The sequence below is a fragment of the Lactuca saligna genome, chromosome 9 (genome assembly GCF_052625555.1).
Source record: "Lactuca saligna cultivar CGN05327 chromosome 9, ASM5262555v1, whole genome shotgun sequence".
Lineage (NCBI taxonomy): Eukaryota > Viridiplantae > Streptophyta > Magnoliopsida > Asterales > Asteraceae > Lactuca > Lactuca saligna.
This window is the reverse complement of record NC_136425.1, coordinates 127582453-127605243: the sequence shown is the minus strand read 5'-3', so window position 1 is coordinate 127605243 and position 22791 is coordinate 127582453. Positions and strand designations below refer to the sequence as shown.

The 22791-nt window shown below is 35.7% G+C and overlaps 1 long non-coding RNA gene and 1 pseudogene across 1 annotated transcript; one reads left to right on the top strand and one right to left on the bottom strand.

Annotated features, from left to right (window-relative positions):
• Positions 1-11924: 11924 nt before the first annotated feature.
• LOC145014288 (uncharacterized) lies at positions 11925-12515 on the top strand. Its single transcript, XR_013665477.1, has 3 exons — positions 11925-11972; positions 12087-12120; positions 12249-12515. It is a non-coding gene; the product is annotated as an uncharacterized LOC145014288 (long non-coding RNA).
• A 4055-nt stretch (positions 12516-16570) lies between these two features.
• LOC145013894 (zinc-finger homeodomain protein 2 pseudogene) lies at positions 16571-18260 on the bottom strand (annotated as a pseudogene).
• Between the last annotated feature and the right edge of the window lie 4531 nt (positions 18261-22791).

The following is a 22791-nucleotide window of genomic DNA, read 5'->3' as shown; positions in this document are numbered from 1 at the left end:
CTGTCATATCGGTATGCCAAAGTGTTAGAGCGGCATATGTAAAATATTTGGATGATGTTGAATCACAAGATCTCTATTTTTTTAGAGAAATTAAATATCCTCCTACTTTTCTTCCTAATTATCTTCCTACCCATTTGAAATGATGACAAATGTCCTAAAATGTCATTAGTTTTATCTAAATATGACATTTGTCACAATTTCATGTAGGTAGGAAGATAAGTAGGAAGAAAAGGTAGGAGGATATTTAATTTCTCTTTTTTTAATCTTAACGGAACCTCTTTCTCTCTCTCTCTCTCTCTCTCTATATATATATATATATATATATATATATATATATATATATATTATTGTGATGCCTTGAGAGTTTTCCTGAGAACACAACACATAGAAGAATTGTTAGAGGACGTCCGAGTGTTCTCCCAGGACATCGCTCCGACGATCAAGTTAGATTTATGAGATATGTAATTTTAGGGTAATCTTTTTGAGAAAGAAGATGGGATCCCTTCCTTGAGGCGGAAGAGATCCTTTTATACCTGCTTCTAACGGATCGTGGGGACCTCGTCCGATGAGCGTTAAATGTGGCCTCCTCTGACTGGGAGAATCATGTCCATGTTAACTAACTGCCTGGTGACGTCAACTTTGAGCATCACCTAAGCTTTCTGTCACGTTCTGATTGGTCGTGACTGTATGAGTAGATTGCGGGGGATATTCGTCCTTCACGGAGGGAAACGAACTGCCACACCGGTGTTAGACTTCCTTGGCCAAGGCCGACCTTGGCCAAAGTCCTGACGAGATAACGTCTCATTTATGATGTCCATTACATTTAACGGAACCATTTATGGTAACGTTAACAAGTCCCTTAAGCCAGTAGGCTTCTGCATTCGTGACGTAGCAGAGTTGTTCTGGACTATTCACAGGCACGTGGCAGGTTGCTATTGACAGCTTACACGATTGGCATGATGAAATCGTCGTTCATTACGTGTTTTCATCATGAAACGGTTCGCTGCCCCTTTTGTGGTATTTAAGGCTCTGTTGTCACACCCCCAAACCAAGGATGGCGGAAACGTCCGGGGGTGGAGGACTTCATGTATAGTATCATAACCACAATTTCAATAGTAATTTAAGCAAACACAACCAACATATATATAATTGAAAAAGTTACATCACTTGTATGAATTACATGTTTCAAAATCAATTACAATATGTTGACAAAATATGAAAAGTTTGACGCCTTAACGTCCCATCCTCAAAAGCACTTGATTACCTGATTAGTGTTTTCCTGAGAATACAAGTTGTTTGAAAAGTGTCAACACAAAGGTTGGTGAGTTCATAAGCTTTTATTAATAAACTTAGTAGAAGTCTTTCACATGTAAATGTCGCGTTTGTTTCAGAAAAATCCGATATTTTTCCTTGAAATCCGAAAAATGTAGCCTTATAACCAAAGACTAAAATGTATGAGAAATCATCATTACTTAGTAGAAATGTCGTGAGTTTAAAATGATATGGAAAGTAAATTTCTTTTATCAACCTAAAACCTACTTCGTTTTTATAAAACCCCGTAAACTTTATGAATTGTTATCTCCCTAGGTGAGTCGCTATAATCATACTGTGACTATGTGAACCTGCCACAACGTTTCTCAGGCGTCGCGAAAATGAAATGACATTTGTCACCCGTAGACCTGCAGGTCCCACTGTAGCTAGCAGCAAGGTGTGGGGTGTCAAACCCAATATAGATCTATATACAAGTATCACGTTCTCCCTCAAGGAGATTCTGATTATAACTACTAGGAATTATATCCCGCACTCGGACGTACGGGGAGAGAGAAAGTCTCACAACATAGGTTAACAAGTTTACGTGAACTGTGTGTGGATATAAATCTTTCTTGTATGAATGTACCCTTTTTGTACGAGTGTGTTGAGTGATGTATCATAAACTATACCTATTATAGTTTATCTAAAATGTATATAATATGTATGAATTCTTTTATGGAAATGTATTAGTGTTGTGAATTTATCGAACTATACTTTTTGTAGTTACATAATACGTGTTCTAAATGAATGAATAATATTGAATATGAATGACTTAGTTTCAGTTCATAATGATAAACTAACAAGGAAACACATTCAAATATTAGAACTTATGATTATACACTTTGCTCAACATAATACAAAGTGTTATGATATTTACTTGCTGTTGGCTAACTTTAGCAATTCTTCCCTGTTTTGGAAAAATTATAGAAAAATCATACGAAGTCGAAAACTAGATCCGTAAATTCCGAGAGTTCACAAAATGTGTCTAGTTTACTCATAATTTTTATCACGATTTTTAATGACCTCCAACTTGGGTGAAAAAGTCCATAATCACAGACTGGTCCGGATTGTTGTTTGAAATGATAGGCAGTTTTGTAAAAATCACCATAAATTGTAGAAAAATCGTATGGAGATGTGCAAGTAGTCATTTTAAAGCTACAAACTTGAACTATGTTCACCTTGTACAGTTTTGAAAACAAAAATGTTTAAGATGTCCAAAACAGTCCGTGAATGGAGTTGAACTTTTCTGATGAAGGCTGTTAGAAATATTTAGTTATGTTCTTGATGTTTTAACTTGTAACCCCCCCCCCCCCCTGAAAACTTGAGAAAACATGAAAATGTAGGGGGTATGAACTCACCTTAAGTGATTTGAGTAGATGATTGTTGAAGAATGGAAGTGTTTAATTCAAGAACACTTGGAGATGCCTTGAAGGTTTTCGAGAATCTAACATTATAGTTATGGAGTTTGTGTAAGAAATCAAAGATTTGAGTAGAATGAAGTGAAATAATAATAGGGAGGATGAATTTTTACTTACTAAGTGTGGAAGAACACTTGAAATCAGCCTTGAATCTCGAAAATTTGTGTAGAAGAGTTTGAGAGAAAAGTGGTGTTTGTTACTTAGTGGAATGAGAGAAATGAGAGAAAATGAGGAGTGTGGTTGTTTGTTCCAGCTCAAAAACGTGGGAGTGAGTGAAATTTGAGTGTAAGGGAACATTGAAGTGACATAGGTAAGGTGGGGAGGTATGGCTGGTCATAGGGTGGGTGTGGGGTGGTTGCTTGTGTCATAAGTTAAGGCAAAGTCAACACTCCACCTTAAATAAATCCCCCATTAGATCTTTATTATTTAGATAATGATTTTCATAAAAATATGTTTAAATTATGAATATTTAGAGTTTATTATGTTAAAATATAATTTCTGGAGAAAATCCCGCTTTAAAATCACGAAAAACGGGCTTAAAATGTTAAAAATATCAAAAATGGGCTAAAAGTGACAATTTCCCGAAGTATGGCCGAGGTTCGGCCTTCTGGTGCTGAACCGAGAGAGAGGGAGGCAGAAACCAAGAGGGGAGAAGAGAGAGGGAAGGAACCGAGAGGGGGAAGGAGAGAACAGAGGGCGCGAAGAGACAGAGGTCGGAGTAGAGACCGAGCGAGAAGAGACAGAGCGGCGGGTAGAGACCGAGAGGAGCAGAACGACCAGAAGAGACCGAGCGGCGGGTAGCGACCGAGAGGAGCAAAGCGACCAGAAGAGACCGAGCGGCGGGTAGCGACCGAGAGGAGCAGAGCAACCAGAAGAGAGACCGAGAGAGGCAGAGCGACCAGAAGAGACACCGAGAGAGGCAGAGACCGAGGCTCGGTCTCGCATGCCTCAGCCACCAGAGGCTCGGTTCTGGTCCTAAGAGGCCTCTCATTCCGGTTTCGGTTCCTAAGGCCTATTTTTCTCGTTTTCGCCCCGTTTTAAGCCGTTTTTGACCCGGTTAAGGTCCGGAATAACCCGAATAATTCTAAAAAGTTACGGGAACTATTTGAGGGAGATTTGGGAGAGATTTCTCATACTTGGAGAGATTTGGGAGAGATTTGACATTCTTGGAGAGATTTCTCATACAAAGAGATATTTGAGAGAGATTTCACATACTTGGAGAGATTTCTCATACAAAGAGATATTTGAGAGGGATTTCACATACTTGGAGAGATTTGGGAGAGATTTGACATTCTTGGAGAGATTTCTCATACAAAGAGATATTCGAGAGAGATTTCACATACTTGGAGGGATTTGGGAGAGATTTGACATTCTTGGAGAGATTTCTCATACAGAGAGATATTTGAGAGAGATTTCAAGTGTGGCATTTGTGAGTGTTTGGCTCCGCAGTGCAAGTCTCTTGAGCCCCGTTAAGTCATGGTTAAGGATCCCACACACTCCCAATGAGTATGCAACATGGTTTTTATCAGTTTAGTTCATTGATTAGCACTAGGGCTTAGGAAATTTTTAACACAAGACTTTTCTCAAGTGATGTTTTCCCATTAATATAGCAAGTTATACAGTATGAACATAACACAAACCCTAATACACAAGGTTTAATAGAGTTGACCGGCTTGACTTGATGACTTGACTTGACTCAAGATTGACGATTGTCACATCTGTTCTTCCTGGCGTTTCCTCTTTACTTCCTATTTGTGAGAAAAAACCCTTTCAACCCCTTCTTCATATTTTTTCCATGGTTGCCACTTGCGCTTTGGGGAGAGATATGAACTCCGAAGAATGGGAATCTTTTGAGTTCCGGTTCGGGTTCGTTCCCGAACACGAACTGCAAATCCCTCTGCACGATGCTTCACTCTACAATCCGCCTGAAGGAAAAGTCGACATCCCAATCACCTTGTTCGAGGCAGGTTTGTGCTTGCCCACAATTGATTTCTTTAACCTGATCATCTGGGAATACGTGTTTTCGGTGAGAGAGTTGACCCTTATCGCTATAAACAAGATAGTGGGTTTCGAACTACTCTGTTGTGCCTTGGGGCGCCTGCCGACTGTTCCAACTTTCAAGCATTTCTTTAATGCCTCTACCCAGCCGGGGACTCGAACTCTCTCTCGACAGTGGGGTGTCCCTACTCTCATCCATGATAAGAAATCGAAGAAGAACTGGCAGGAGAAGTTCTTGTGGGTGAACAACGATCTTGTGGTGCTTAGCTATCCGAGGGCTAAAGTGTACGTTGACCGTGCTCCGACACTTTTTGGTGCTGACAAGGAACTGGATGATATCCTTGAGAGGATCAACATTAACGGTGAAGACTGGCTTGACTGCTTCTTGGCATTGTATTCCTCTTCTCCTCGTTTGTTAGGCCCATGCGTAATCAAAGTAAACAAATACAGATCAATAATGAATAGTAATTAAAGTCAATTGGGATTTAGTGAGTAATAACGGGTGGCACCAATGTGTGCCGGCCGTAGTCTGTAATTATAATCAAAGTCTCCTGGAGGGAGAGGTGAGAGTTTGTGTATAGATCTATACGGGGGTGACTCCCCTACACCTCAGTTGTTCGCTACAGTTAGACTCGACCAGTCTAGGGTGACAAAACTTAAGATCAATTTCGGCATTCACCAGAGTGCCAAGACAGACGAACTAGTCATTATCATGCATGGTTATAACGACTCACATAAATAAATCCAATGTAAACCAAATAAACAAGGTAATTCAAAGTCATTCACGTAATGAGTAAGTATTCAAACCATTATATGATATGTTTTATTTTGGAAAACATCGGGTTTTCCGGGAAAGTTCAACATTTTCACTTGTACATTATTATAAAGTTTTTTTTTTTTTTTTTTTTTTTTTTTTTTTTTTTTTTTTTTTTTTCCAGTTACACATGTTTTGAAATCATTATGCATATATATTTACGATTCTTCACACCTTTTTATAAAATAATGGTCTTTTCAGAAAATATCAGATTTTCTGGGTTGTTTTCATTCAAACCACACAAAACATTTTCATACCAAACATGCTTATTAACTCACCAACATTCCATATGTTGACCCGTTTTCAAAATAACTTGTATTCTCAGGTAATAGGTAAGCTGAGGAATAAGTACCAAGTATGTTAGTTTGTTTTGCTTTTGAAAACTATCAAACAATTTATGTATGGATTTGTAACGTTAAAACAATGTACTTGATGTGAACAATGTCAGTTGTAACATATTGATGCGTGGTGATGTTTATGTTATGATTCATGTATATTCATTGTGATGATATTCAATTTAAGTCACACGAGCCCTCGGACATTTCCGCCGTCTGGTTCGGGGGTGTGACATTAGCTATCTCAGGTTTAGGTTTGTAGTTACTCTTTTGAGCCATCTTATTATCCTCTTCAATTCAAAAGCAAACAATAAGATCCTCAATGGACATCTCCTTTCTCTTATGTTTCATGTAACTCTTGAAATCAACCTAACTAGGGGTAGCTTCTCACTCATGGAAGCAACATAAAAAGGTTCATTAAAACCCATACCCTTGACATGCAGTGCTTGGACATGTGACATAACAGTTTTCCCATCGACCATTTTATAGTCAAGAAATTGGGCAACTACAAATTTCTTTGTCCCAACATCTTCAGTTTTATACTTTTCGTCAAATAAGTCCCATAGTTGTTTGCTAATCTTTGTTACACAATACACATTATAAAGTGAATGAACAAGACCATTGAGAACATAATTACTACATAAGAAATTAGAATGTTTCCAAACTTCAATCGCATTCAAAGCTTGCACATCTCCTTCTCTTTCAGGCATCCTTAGAGCCTCTTCAGTTACGAATCTATCAAGATTCAATGTGGTGAGGTATAAGAGCATCTTTTGTTGCCACCTTTTAAAGTGCAGTCTAGAGAACTTCTTAGGTTTCTTAGCATGATTGATCGACATGGTTATCACGGGGACTTCTTGAGTATTAGGATTACCATTAGGCTTTGGTGGTTGGGAGCTTTCACCAAGCATACTACACATATAAACCAACAATTTTAGTTAAAATAATGTAAAACAGTTAAGTATTAGTACACAATAACACAAACTCAAACTATTAAATAAGAGTCATTTTTCTAGAAAACGAATTCTAAAAACTGTTAAGACAATTGTTTTCCTTGAATTATGTCTTAGAAAATATTTTTTTGAAACAGAAGCAAAAAAGAAGTTATGACAATAAGAATTATAAAAGATGACATAAAAAAAGATTTATGAAGACAGGATTCGAACGATTTTTTTTTTTTTGGAATAAAACAAGAATTGTAAGAGAAGACATATTTTTTTTTTTTTCAAATTGCTCGTTTCGTAAACATGGTTTGTTTTTAGACTGTTAGGAAAAATATAACCATAGGATCTGCAAGAAAGAACAAACAATAAATTGTTACTAAGTCTTGTGTTTGACACTGTTTCCTTAAAACAAATTCGCCATATATGGGTGTTCGTTTCCCACGTTACAATAGTAGAAAGAAATTCTTCTAGATTATCCGAACCCTCACTTGGACAGATTATATCTTGGTTGCAACAAGAGATGGAAGATGAAGTAGAAGCATAAGGGAGGAAGAGCAGTATTTTGTTTCATTCGGTGTGTCTTAGTCAATCACATAGGCGCTGTAATTATACTACACAATGTAATTGATATAATTAAAACAAAATCGTATTGTCAAAATTAAATAAGACAATTAATCAAGAAATCAAAAAACAAAATCTTTGATTAATGCCTCTTAATTCGTTTTGTAACTGTTAACTGAAAAGAAATAATTGCAAAAAAGATCCTTAAACTTTTTTGGTCAACCGGTGGTGCATTCATACCCACAGGACGCACGCACTACTAGAAAAAAGGCCTTTTACGACGCGCAAAACACGACGCTCTTTGATTTATGTTACGCATTAGAGAGCGACATTAAAAAAGTGTCATCTCTTCAAAAATTTTAAGGATTTAGGTCGCGCATTACTGAGTGCCCTTAAATTAGTGTCTCATGTAAAAATATTAAAAACACGGAGGGCACCTATAATAAAAAGGGCGTCCTCTACAAATGTCGCTTTATAATTTTAATAAACGTGCGTTTCTGGGACTCAGGGGGGAAACTAAATCCCCCAAAATTTTGAACACCCGCTTCCTCTTCCTCTCTACTCTCTACACCCGCCAAATCGACTTCATTCTCTCCCTTCTTTCTCTCTGCAAACCCCTTCTTCTCCGATCGACTTTCACTTCCTTCTATGTGCAAACCCTAATCAAACATAACACATTTGAAATAGTAATATCTTCTTTCATTTTCTCCCCTGCTACTCTCTGTAAAACCTAGCAGCCGCCACCACTAGAAACATGGAAAATCCCCCAAAATTTTGAAGTACCCCGCTCACTCCTCTTCACCTCTACCCTACTCCATCTACAATGACTCCCCACGTTTACAAACACTAGTCTAGTTGCGCTTCTAGCCTTGGTCCTATTTCTTCATCCATTAAGCAAATTAGGGGAACACGACTTCTCATTCATCCCTCAACTTCATCTTCTCAATCAAGAAAAAAGGATTCTGGTTTTTTTCGTGCATCTGCATCATCTTGGTGGCGATAAACTCTCTAAGGTTCGTTAATAGTAACCCATTCCCGATTTTTTCTCCCAAATATGGTAAAGTTGTTCGTTTAATTGAAGTTTCCTTTCTTCAACAAAAATTGTGTTTAACTACGGCCGACAACTACGATCTCCTATTTCTCCCAGGAATGGGAGGTGTTACTATGCTATGAAAAGGATGCTTCTACCATCTCCTATTTCTTCAACAAAAAAGTTTATGATGGCGGAGTCGACAACTACGGCCGCCACGACTACTACTGTGAGTATGTTTTTTCTGATTTTTCATTATATTGATTAAATTTCAGTTTAAAATTTGTGTTTAACTACTTGATGTTTGTCTTTAAAATGTTGAGAGTGATGAATCTGTTTGGTTTTATTTTTGAACAGAAGAACTTTATTTCTTCATCCCCTGTAGATCATCTCGAAAATCTCTACCCCTCTCTTAATGTTATTTTGTTGAACCTCAGTTTGATGTTTTATTTTATATTTTACAATGAATCGATGCTTAAAGTATGTGATTTTGGCATTTGTTTTCGATGGTTATAAATGTACAATTAAAGTAAATGGGTTAGAAAAAAGAGAGCATATATGCATTCCAAGTGATCGACAAAATGCTTGAAAGAGCAATCTTCTACATATGAAAACAATGTGTACCTGAATTAGATGCCAGATCTTGTTCATGGTAACTGAGTTACCACTAGAAGAATCCAGGCCAAGATTGTGATCATATGCATTCTTAAAAGCAGTAGCTGATTGAAAAATGGAACAAAATACACATTAATAAATAAATCGAGTAACAAAAGTATGATAAGTTGATGGACTTACTTTATATTCTAAACTACGTTTTCTTGCATCAATGAGTTTTCTCACAACCTGGACATATGTTGCAGCCTTTTTATCAACTATTGCCAAAAGCTCCATGTTAGAAGGACCAGATGAAATGTGAGGACTAGAAAATAGAGATAATATTGGCCCTTATCGGTTAGCCCCAATGCTTGAATCAGTTACATTGGTCCTTGCTAAACTGGAGATGCAGCTCAAGCTGTGAAGAAAGTCCCTTTTTTCCTTTTGCCAGTCATCCTGACAGATAGAAAAAAAAAGGTAATTTAGTATTAAACAGGCGGTAAAAGGGTAATTTAGTAGATATCAGAATACATAATTGAAGTGTAACTTTGACTTTGTGTAGAAACTAACCTCTAACACTGTCATCATGTAGTCACTAAAGTTTCTGAGATTATCTTTCTGGGCTTCCTGAACAGCAGAAACCATTGCCATTTCACGAACCTGAGATTATGAAAATGTAACATAAAGAGCATGAATGTATAACCATGTGAGCCTCCTGCAAATGGGCTAGGTTAGAGTCCTTTTTTCTATTAAAAATGATTGAACATTTAATCTTTTTTATTTTATTTATATATTTTGGTATTTAGGGCCTCCAAATGGGGAAAGCAACTTTGAAGAAGTAGTGGAGTTTGATCCAATTAAGCATCATAATTTCTTCTGTCCTTGGGTTAATGGAAATGTTGTTGCAGCAGGGGTTGAGGTGTTGCTGCAGCTTCTTTCTTACCCTTCTTGAAGTTTGTCTTCAATAGCCGTGCATCCAATTAAAGTAAGATCATTTTCTATTAATTATGCCACCTGTTTTTTTTTTTTTTTTTTTTTTTTTTTTTTTTTTTTTTTTTTGGAGTTTCACATGTTTTTAAATATAAATATAAATATTTTTTTGTTTGTAAATTTTGAAGGAGTTTCACATGTTCTTTTTGGGGTTAGTTCAATGCTTTGTTTTATGACCTAATTTAAAAAGCTTAACCGAACCGAAGCTTATCTGATTACTTATTTAGAGGTTTTCTCAGTCTCCATTACACTCCAATAATTTGTATTCTTAGATATAAAGTTCTCGAACTTTTTTGTTATAATATATTGCGAAATTCAACAAATATCTTCCTCATGCTTTCATGGACTTTGACTTCAAGAAGACACCATTTCTTTCATTGCTATTTTTATTGCTTTATGCAACCAAAAAAACATAAAACCTGAAAAATAAATCCAAAAAAATGGCCTCTAATCTGTTAATCTTTATCATGCAACAGTGCTTCGGTGGATTTTCTACCTGAACCACAGACATGGGAGGGTTCTGTTGCATGCATTAGCGAAACCACTGCTTCAGCTGCTAGACAATTAGGCTTAACAAGTGTATATCGCCCATCTACCCCTGGTCTTCATGGGTAATATATATATATATATATATATATATATGTATATATATATATATATATATATGTATATATATATATTTATTTATATTTATTATTTTATAGTATTAATATAAAATTGGCTATGGAAATTTTACATATAGATGAACATAGACAAATTTTGCAATTATTCAAATAACTGTAACCTGATTTTTATTTCACCACAGGTTGGCGAGCTAGCGGGAATAGCTGTGGGGGCAACTGTCATGCTTAATATTCTTATAGATGGGTACGTATAAATTGAACCTTCTTAATATTCTGATAACTGGGTATGTTGATAGAAGTTTTTTTTTTTTTTTTTTTTTTTTTTTTTTTTTTTTTTTTTTTTTTTTTTTTTAAAAGGGGTAACCTCTTTGTTCACATTTTTCCCTTTGTTGAAATGATATAGGCCACTGATAGGAGCATCAATGAACTCAGCAAGAACCTTGGGACCAGCAATAGCTGCAAATAACTACAAAGGCATATGGATCTACCTTACAGCTCCCATCCTTGGCGCACTAGCTGGTGCAGGTATTTACACAGCAGTGAAACTGCCTGAGGAAGATGATGTATAGCATTTATGTGACCATAATGCCCTGAGGAAGTTTTCTAAGATGTTTTAACCTCTCAAATGTGTATGAATCTGCTGACCGGTTATGATGGTTCCAAGTTATGGTGGTGATATCATAGAGAAGTGGGGAAATAGATGATTCTTTCATTGCTGACCTGGTGGTTGGTCTTGCCTCTTGTCAAATCAAAGCATCCTTCTCGTGGAGAGCGCTTAGCCAAGTACAATCAGGTAAAAACTGAACAAAACTTAAATTTGTTTACCAATTAATGAAAATCTAGACATTTCTTGAGATAAAAAAATGAATGCAACAGATAGCAATGTGCTTTCTTTGAAAAATATATACCATTTATAACATATTTTATCCAAATAGAAAGGATATGTAGAAGATTTTTAAATTATAATGTCGTAATAAGAAAAGCAAATGGAAAGCAAAATTTTATTCTTTATTAAGTTTAATTCCCGTGTCCAAGAGTGATCATATTTGATTAACAAACTTCTGACGGGAGTGTGAAGGTGGCAGTTGAGCTATAATCACGACCAGGCTCGAGTTGTGGTTGTCGATCGATTTCAGGTGATGTACTTCAGATACTTTTCCTACATATGGACCCAATATTATCCCTCCCCGGACTTAAAATGCTTTCAGTTAAGTTTCTAATTATCTACACATATAATCAGCATAAAGAATCTCTTATATTTTATGTAAGTTTAATTAAAATAAATAGTCCCTTGTTTTTTTTTTCAAGATACCAGGAGAGATTCTACTTCAATCTAGGTGACACTGGCTTCAAGGTCCGTTTTTTATACAAGCATACCCATGTTTCATATTAAATTGGCACTTTGACTTTTCAATGTAAGGGTAAGATAGTCATTTAGTCTTTTGATAATTTATATTTTATTGTGCAGGTGTTCCAAACCAAGTTTGCTAAGATAAGCATGGGTACGAATTTCTCAATCCTTTTACCTAATTGCTCTCCTCCCAACACGTTAAAATTAATGAATGTTTTGATTTTTTTTGGCACTAACACTTGGATGATGCTTACTTTGACTTGCTGTTGGAGAGGGTAGTGGAGTGGGCTTGCTGAGTGCTGATTGTGTGTTTGATGGATGAATTGGTCCTGATTTGTGGCTGGATACTAAAGGTGATGAATGCCACAAATTATTCTCACTATTGTTTGTTTTTTTATGTTAGTTTTGCGAGAACATATGTATTTAGCTTTCAAGGAGATGACTGCCTCATCTGTCGTGGGTCACGCTCCATATTACTGCTTGCAGCAGAAGCAGAAAACGGTGCTGATTTGTTTCTTTCTACTTAGTATTTCTTACTGGTTGTGAACAAGCCTCTCATCTCACATTTGAGTTTATAGGAATCAACAATCACTATGAAACTTCTAGTGTTTAGATTTCTTACTGGTTGTGAACATTTGTTTCTTCCCTTTCTACCCTTCACTTGCAGGTTGATGATTTGTCAAGAATGTTCAGACTATTTTCCAAAAATACCCCATGGATTGGATCCTGTCTCTAGTATGTTAAAAAAGGTTTGTGATTTAGAAGCTTTGGAGGAAACGAGACTAAAGCAAAAGTAAACACATAGAGAGTTGTTGGCACATAGTAAGCTAGATAATACAATTGTATATAAATGAGTTCATTTTATTATAACATTTACTCACTATTGGAATAATTATTTGTATTTGACATATTAGTGAAATGAATTATCTTTGTTATTTATGGTATTTTATTTTGTATTATGACATTTTTAATGTATTATTTAATTTGAAAATTAGTAAATCTATAAATAATATTTTTTTTAAACATTTAAGATTATGATACGCAAAAATGTGTGTCATCTTCATTTATGACATGTCCTTTCTTGACAGGGGCTTTCTTGATACGCATTGCGTGTCATTAACACGCGCGTCGTAAGGTTATGACACGCGAATGCGTGTCGTCTTCCTTTATGACAGGGTCTTCCTTGATACGCACTGCGCGTCGTAAATACGCGTCGTAAATGAGCGTCGTAAATGCGCGTCGTCTATAGACGACGCGCAAAAGCGCGTCATCTCTCTTTATGACAGGGCCTTCCTTGACGCGTATTTGCGCGTCGTCTGAGCCTTTTACGACGCGCAATGAGCGTCGTAAAAGGCTGTTTTTCTAGTAGTGACGCGCTCACACACAAGTTTGGTAAACCCAAGCCAAATCGGCACGCATTTGCACCCCCAGCATGAACACGCAAGAAAGAGCATTAGTTTCTGTAAGTGTTACAAATGTATCTAGTCTTTGTAGTTACAAACCAATTTTCTGTTCTTTCTCCCACCAATGTGGGATGAGTTAAAACCCACTCAACTCATTTATTATTTTCTTCTAACTACTCTACAAGTAATTTTTCATTCGTTTTTAATCTGTTTTTGACGTGTGATATAACGAAACGAAGATATCACGGAAGGAGAACACAAATATATAATCATTAATCCGTTTTGATTATATTTAGTGTTCAAAATTCATGCTCAAAATGGGAAAAAATCCATTGCTGGAAATTAGTAAAACTAATTTTCCAACAAAATGAATCTAATTTTTAATGTTAAATATGGCATCACTAGACTCGAAACATTTCGTAAGGCTAATACTGATCATCAAGGAGTATTTAGTAGTCCTATAGTCGAGCAACAATATGTTAGTGGTTAATTTGTATTTTCATATAAGTGTTTATATATATATATATATATATATATATATATATATATATATATATATATATATATATATATAGTATGATGTTAAACATTTTTTGAAAATACAGAATGCCTTAGCCCAAGAGACCAATCAACAAACTCAAGCTTCTTCTGAAGCAAGCGGTCTCAACAAAGAGGACATAAAAAATTGTTTTGTAAGAATTTTGGGTGCTCGATGCGGCCATATCAAAGGCATCGGGTGTAAACCTTCTCCCATTGCATCGATGTACAATCAAGAACAACCACTGATATAGCCACCACCATAATCACAAGTAATTGTTAGTTTTATAATACAATGCTATAATGGAGAAATGAACAAAATACAATACTATAATGTATATGCAATATATGTAGGATGTATGTTTAACTGTATTTGGAAAATATAATGCTATAATGGAAAAATGAAAAAAATGTAGGATACTATAATCAGAATGACCTTAATTTGTAAAGTAGAATGCTATAATGATATGTTGGTAATATATTTTGTACTTTGCTTATATTTTCGTAAATTTAGTTATAGTACAATGCTATAATGAAAAAATAAAAAAAAGTACAATGTTATAATGCATATGCAATATATATAGGATGTATGTTTAAGTGTATTTGGAAAGTAAAATGCTATAATGGAAAAATAAAAATGTAGGATGCTATAATCATTATGACCTTAATTTGTAAAGTAGAATGCTATTATGATATGTTGGTAATATATTTATTTGTAGTTGGACATGCTGCAAACAATGCTAAAAGACCCAACATGTAGTGCGGCACTGGAAGAATGGTTTCAATCGTTGCCACGACGAAGTGAAACCGAAGGAAACGAGAGGAGTGATGAGGACAAGTAGCTACTTTTAGGATTTATGTACGTAATGTTTTGTTTGTGTTAGCATTTTAGACTAGTATTTTGGATATATTAATGCACTATGTTTTGATGTGTATTTTGGATCGGATGTCATATATATATTATTAAGTCACTACAAATAAAATGATATTTAGTGGCATAGAAAAAGTATCACTAAAAACTGAAAATGTGTCACTAAAAGCCCCCAGGAGAATCAGCAGCACAAAAAAATAATGCCACTAAAAACACTGCCACTAAAGGCCTTTAGTGGTACTTTTTGGTTGTGTCGCTCCAGCTAATTAGGTTTTAGTGACACTTTTCTATTATGCCACTATAGTATTTCTAGGTTTTAGTGGCACTACTTTTATGCCACTATTTATTATGTTAAAATAAATATTATTTTCATGTTTTTAAAGACACTTTTTTTGTAACACAAAATAATGATACTAAAAAATTATGTCTAATTTTTTAAATTTTAAATAGAATATAAAATAATAATAAGGCGATTTAAATAATAAATGAAACATAATATCATTACTTCAACTCAAACTACAACTTGTCTAATAACAATATTCAAGATTTAAAATACAGATGAAAAAAATCAAAATTTGTTATCCTTTTACCAAGTTTTCTGCCAAACATTTATATTTTAATTTCAAAATTCATATGGTTAATAATCAATACTCATTTGAATTATTTTGGTGAGAAACTAATTTATACAGTACATATAGGAATTTATAGCTTATACTTACGTTAATCAAACCAACATTTTTTTGCATCAACATTTCGACAAACACTTGGTTTGCTCCAAAGTATGACTTACACATGAAATTTAAAATAAACTAGATAGATCATCCTATAAACATTTTCCAGTAACCCCAAAATCAGTTCATCAGATGGACATAAATTGGTAAGTTTTCTTGTGACTTTGAATACACGTGTAGATGAATATGTAATTTGTCGCACTAATGTGAAGAATAAACACAGAGCGGAGAGGCAATTACCTGGAGATCAAAACATAAAACTTAGAAGCAATGATGTAGCCATGGCGATAAAGATGTTGGGTAGAGGATGGGGGAATAGGCGGTGGCCGACGTAGATGGAGAAGCCATTCTAATGGATAAGAAGTGGAGAATTTCGAGGAAGGGAGGGGGAGAAGAATGTCGGCGTATGGATCTACAAGATGAATTAGGGCAGTGAAAGTTGAGGTGTTGCTCCGTTTAAAACTCAAAAAAAAAAAAAAATTAGGATTGAGCGTAATGATCTTGGAGGGAATTTTAAGAGGAAACCTAAAATTTCTAAATTATATGCCACTAAAAGTTGATATATAGTGGCATAAAACCAATGTGTCACTAAAAGTTTGTGACACTAAACGTAATTTTGTTTCTAGTGAGTGGTTGATGTTTCGAACTAGTATTTTTCTGCAAAAAATGTTTTGTAGCATTTTTTGTACTTTTTATTAGTTTCTTGTAGTTGTACATGGCCTTTTTATTTCTATTTAATTTGTTAAAGGGAGAATATGTGCAAATTATCTTATGGGACGTGAAAATATAACATGATAATTGATAAACAAGTGTCACCAACTTTTGAAAATAAAGTTCCATGCAACTCAATTCCTCTACAGAAGGGCCGAGCATATATTTAACGGACTAGCTTATTAAGGCATCGACTACATCAATATGTCACCATTCCCTTTTCCTTAAACTAACTTCATCGCATAATCTCCAACAATGTTATTATATATTATAAATTGACCCCGAAAAGCATAATATATATAATCCAATAAAGGAAAGGTTGCCCACCACCAAAGAGATAAAGAAAGCTAAAGACAAAATAGTTACCTAACATTTTTTGCTACTGTATACTTAATTTGAACATCGTAATCAATGGAGATAAGTGTTAAAACCTTTCCATGCATTACCTAATTTACTTGGTTTTGAGCAACAGGATTGATCTTCTTCGCTAAGCTGAGCTTGTTGTTGTGCATCCAGACCTTGAGGACTTTCCTTTTGATCCCTAGTTCTTGACAAAACTGTTGCACCACCGACTCCTCTTGCTTTTGAATCTTCCACCCAACCTTCTCTGCGAAACTGAGCATCTTCTCCTTCTGTTCTTCTGTGAACTTTGTTCTGAACCTCTTCTTCACTATCTGATGTGGTTGTGTTGGTGGATGATGCCTGCTCATAAACCCTTCAAGTTCATCAGATTCTGATGGAAAAGATCCAATCTCCATATCGTACGACATTATCAATGGTAATGGTGCTCTTGAAGGTACAACTACCCCAGCATGATTGTGGTTGTACCCATAAGATTCTGTTCCAAGAATACCCCTGTGGTGATGATGACCCTGCAAAATTACCTTCCTACCATTTCCAAGCTCAATTCTGTTAAGATGTGGAGGGGCAGAGTGGTAATTGTAGTCGCAGGAAACTGGGTGGTGGTGGTGGATTTCACCTTCAATCTCTTTCCTGTGGAAGTTTCTGTGGCAGTTGCAGGCTGAGCAGGTGAGAGCTTCAAGGGTACCCTCTTCCCCGGAGGGCATGAACTCACCACACCCATCTGTTGCAATCCCTCCAATGGAAACTGCGTGGTTCTTGAGGCATTCTCTGTACCTTACCATCATCCTGTTGTCGTCATTGTTGGTGTAGGGAACTAGTACAGACTCCTCCATGGAAGAACACGAGGGTAGTGGTACTATTCTGGTGGGCCCGGTTGTTATTGGTATTTGTAATTGGTGTTGGTGTTGTTTCTGTGCTACTGCTACTGCTGCCGCTGAAGATGGGACAATGTGATTGTGTGGTGCAGATTCATGATGAAGCATGTGACGATGCCCATGGCCTCCACCATATGTGCTGTTGATAGGGTGAGCCATCTCTCCTCCTTGATTTTCCATATCTACCCCTTCGCGATCTCTCACCTTCTATGTCTTTCAAATTTCTTTGAGGAAACTGTTTTGTGTATGTGTTTGTGGTTTGAAAACCAGAAGAGAACATTCGACAATTCTATCTATTCTATACTATTGACTCCGTATCATCAACATTCTACATATATAGAAAAGGGAAGAGGCTAGAGACTCTTTAGGAGCAGAAGTTGGAGATGGTCAGATACCTTAATGGGGATCGATCACCTGAAACTTAGAGGAAGGAGACAACAATTTGAACATGAACGACACACACTGTCAAAACAAAGATGCAAATTCTGCGTTCTTAAAGAGAAGAAACCAGTATTAGGGAAGAAAACACTCCAGATGGTTAATTAAATGGGTATCGAAGGAAAATAAGATTTCAGATGAGTATTAGTAGCGGTGAATAGAATTAGGAAGGACCGGTGATCGAAATCCATTAACATGTGTGCTTTATGGGTTGATAAAATTACTGGATCGATATAACAATTAAGGTTTTACTTAGGTAACTCGTAAAAGCTCTTGAGCTTTTAATACCCTCCCATGGCTACCCAAAACAAAAGGACACCAGTGAGAAGAGAGAAAGATTTGTAGGTGGGTTTTGCAAGTGAAGCACTACATTATATATATATATATATATATATATATATATATATATATATATATATATATATATATATATATATATATATATATATAGAGAGAGAGAGAGAGAGAAAAAAAAAGAGAGAGAGAGATATAGATGATTACTTTGCTTGCACTAACAGGCATCAAGATTACGCCATATAGGATGACATTTATCAAGCATTGTGTCAGAAGAGAGTGGAGATGACAAAAATGTAAGAGTAGTGAATAGGCATGTGTCGGTTTTGGGTAAACCTAAATCCAAAACCATAAGTTCTTTTGAAACTTATTGGTTTTTGGATGTGTTTGTATAAATAACATAATTGTTTCACAAATAATGGTTTAGTTTTTTTCTTTTGTAAAAATGGCAAATTTAGTTCTCGTTATAAAAGAAAAAACATTTTAATCCTTAAATCATTTTCTTGACACCTTTATATCATAAATTTGTTGAAATAATGGTTTTAACTCAAAATTTATTTTGTTAACTGTTTAAATCTTTTTAGAATAGTAATTTTTGGTTAAAACCCAACTTTTCTAATTTTTACAGTTTTGACCCGAAATCCAAAAACTTTTCATTTTTGATCATTTTTGGAAATAAAAAGCATTTCTGACTCTTGAAATAGTTTTATTACACTTAGTATCCCCTGATTTGCAGAAAGTTTCATTTCAGCCCCTTTAGATGATATTTTTCGCAATTTTTGGACTTATAGGGCCGAAAAGCCCAAAATTAGCTCATTAAGCTAAAAATTTACATTTTTAGTTCTTTTAAAATTTTAATACAGCGAATATTGGTTATTGAAACTATTTTGACTATTTTGACCCTTATGAAATTGTGAATTGGCAACTTTTAACCAAAATTTAGTATTTTTGACAATTTGAGCCCAAAAAAGGGTTTTATGTTGGAAATATATTCATCATAATCTTATAAGTTATCATTCTTGACTAGTTAAGTGTAGAATAACTTAAATCATGGAATCATGCATAGCATACACATACACATAGATCTACACATTTTTCTTGTATTCTCCCCCATAAAACACATAAAAACCAAAAAGAGAGGGGTATGAAGCTCACCTTGAGTTATAGTTTTGGTTTTGAAGAGAGAAAATGAAGAAAGTTTCGATCCTAGCAAGTCCTCTTGGTAAATCTTGAACTTAGATGATTTCTAAGAGAGTGATCATGATTTTGTATGAGATAAGGGGGATTGTTGGTAAAATGAAGAAGATATGTTATGAATCAAAGAAATAACTTACCAAAGATGTGAACTACTTGATGAAAATCCTTAGATTTCAAGCCAAAATTTCAAGATCTTCGAAGGAGAAGAAGATGATCTTGAGAGTGGTTTAGAGAGAATTTTTGGTGAGGTGTGTGTACAGTGTTCGGCCGAGGATGGAAAGAGAGAGGGGAAGAGAGAATTTGATGAGATGGTTGCATGGAAATATGAGTTATAAGCATGGAAATCCTAGGGATAATAAAGAGGTGGCAATGGAAGTCAACCCTTCCTTTCTTTTGTGGTTTTGGGCCGAGAATGGAGAGGGGAGAGAAAAATAATTGGGCCTTGTATGCTTAAGCCCATTTAATGGTTAAGTTAGATGATTTTTCGCCCAATAAAATCAAAGAATGATTTTTATGACCTATTAGGGCTAATTTAAACTTGTTATGGCCCAATAAGGTTCATTAAGGCATTTTATTTCATTCTAAGCCACATATGGCCCAAAATATTAAAATAAATGGAAGTGGGTCCAATTAGAGCCCATTTAAGAGTTCTGAACCCAAGATAGTCCAATTAGAAGCTTATTGGCCCCTTAGGCCCAATAAGAAAATCCTAGTACAAAATGGACTTAAACCGGGATTTCTAGGGTTTCCAATTCTTTGTTGACTATTTTGCAGGGCTTGCATGAAGTGTTTGATTGAAATTTTGTTACTATTGAATGAGCATCATACATGTTTTCACATTGTTGGTTTACATTTGTTATCGTTGTTCGATGTTTATAAGGCACCAAATTCCTAGTTGTGACATCGGATCATTGGCCTACACTATAAGAATCATTTAATTAGTCTCTTTTGATCACTAAATTAATTCCAAATTAATTCTTGATCAATACTAATTAAATAATATGATTTCTTAATTAATATGTTATACTTATAATATATTAATAAATCACAAATAGCCTATTCTCAAAAGTCCATCCTATTAAATTGCACTGGTGAAGGCAACCCAAAATGACCATGCTACAATCGGATCAAGTACATCCCGGTTATAGTTATGGGCTTAGACACCAACTCCAACAGTTTTACTTGAGCTCATCTAATTGAATGCACCACACCCTTTTCTCTTTTCAAAGTTCTTTTCTCTTTTCAAAATTATTTTCTTTTTCTCAAGGTTCCTTTTATAAAAATGATTTTCTTTTGAAAATTTTCATACCAAGTCCTCAATTTGAGTTTAGACACACCTGAGAGTGTACCCGGATCCCTCAAACCAAGGATTTGATACCAACTTGAAACATTCCAAAAATACAATCCAAAATTTACATTTTTTTTATTTATAACAAAAACATAGTAATCCAATCATCTCATAAAACATAAGTGTAATATCTCAAAATATCATCTCAAAACACTATATCACAAATCCAGAATATCATAGTGAATCTTCCCAGATTAAAAGCTATGGTGTGTGCCATGCAGTAATCCCGAGCTCATCCCCTTACTAACGGAAGTACAAGACCAAAAATGAAAACTTTCAGCACGAAGCATAGTGTGTCTCCCCGTACTACCACATACCATACACATAATTACATAATCATATATAACATACGTTGGGCCCCACCCTGTTACATTGGCCACTTCCCGACATCAACTTGTCCAGCATCAGGCTCCGCCCGGTATCAGATCGTAACTGGGATTGGGCCCTATCCGGCATCGAAACTCAACTCGGCATATATATAAGGATAAATATTAATACACATAACATAAGCATAATCTCCTAACTATAGACATATACACATTTCTCCCCCTGGCATCGGACCGAAATCCGGAAACAAACAAACATTCCTTGGGAAACGCCCCGACATCAGAGCGTAGTCCGGAAACATACAAATACATACACATGCAAGAATCACAAAGACACCTAGTATACTAACATTCTTCGAGTACCGTCCCGACATCGGATTAAAATTCGGAAAAACATATAAACCTACATTGGGCCTCGCCCCACATCGGACCTTAATCTAGAACATACTATCATACATAAACGAACCGGCCATGGTGCCTTCGACCCGTTCCTACTGGAGGAAAACTCACCTCACAAAGCTGACTGTTGAAATCTCAAGTGAGAAAACTTTGATGGCTGCTCTAATGACTCCCCTACTATTATCATCACAATAATCACTTAGTCAAAAACCGATAATCCTTCTAAGGGTAAAATAACCATTTTACCCCTGGTCAAAGTCAACATTCTGGTCAAAGTCAATGTTCTGAGTTGATTCAACTCGCCGAGTTGACTTATCAACTCGTCGAGTCTATAAATCCAAAAACTTGAAATCGCGATCCAACTCGTCGAGTCATCCCTCTGACTAGCCAAGTTCCCTGGCTACTCATAGTCGCGATTTGGTGAATTAACTCATCGATTCCCTTCGTAGACTCATACAGTTCCACCTTAAACTGAATCGAGACAAAACGACTCAAATCGTCGAGTCCCTCTCTTAACTCGCTGAGTTCCCCGGTCTTATTGAGCTATCTTAAAAGATTTAGCTCCTATGCTTCAGATCCAAACTCCTTACTCCATCTATATACTAGAAATGCCCTTTTATGGGTAAAGTTTCTAACTTTACCCGTTATTATTCCTTCTTAATGGGTTTAGCTAAAACCCTAGTTCTCTACAACATAGATCTTGGTCCAAAAGCCATAATACTCCAAGCTGAAGCATACTAACATAGTTCTATGCCTTAGACGTCATTTGAACACGTAAATCTCCTAACTTTCCTTCCATGCATGGCCTTTTGGGGCTTAAAAGGCCATAAGATTTGGGTTTCATCCAGACAGCCCTAATTGTCGAGTCGAGGCTCTTTACTCGTCGATTAGGCGACTTAAATCCCGCATCCAATCACGTTTCTACTTAACGAGTCTGGGGCTCCCAACTCGTCGAGTAGATATTCAAAAAACATTATAATAAAATGCGTACGAAGAACCAGGTGTTACAAATCATTAGAAATCGTACTGCTACACAAATCAACCACGTAAGTCAAACATGCAAAAGAGGATATAAAACAACCATAGTATTAAAAGAGCTGCACACCAACCCGTAAAAACAAAATTCTTAATTGTCTTAAACTTTCAAACAAAAAACATTTTAAATGATTTTATTTAAATAAGGCTAAACCGTGGATTGGTTATCATTGGTCGCAACCTTCTCGCCTTCTGCTTCATGCCAACAAGCAAAATTATAGGATCCTGCATTGGCCATGTCTTTTGGGAGTTTGATCTTTGCCTGCCAAATGTCTACAACATCACTAACCTTCA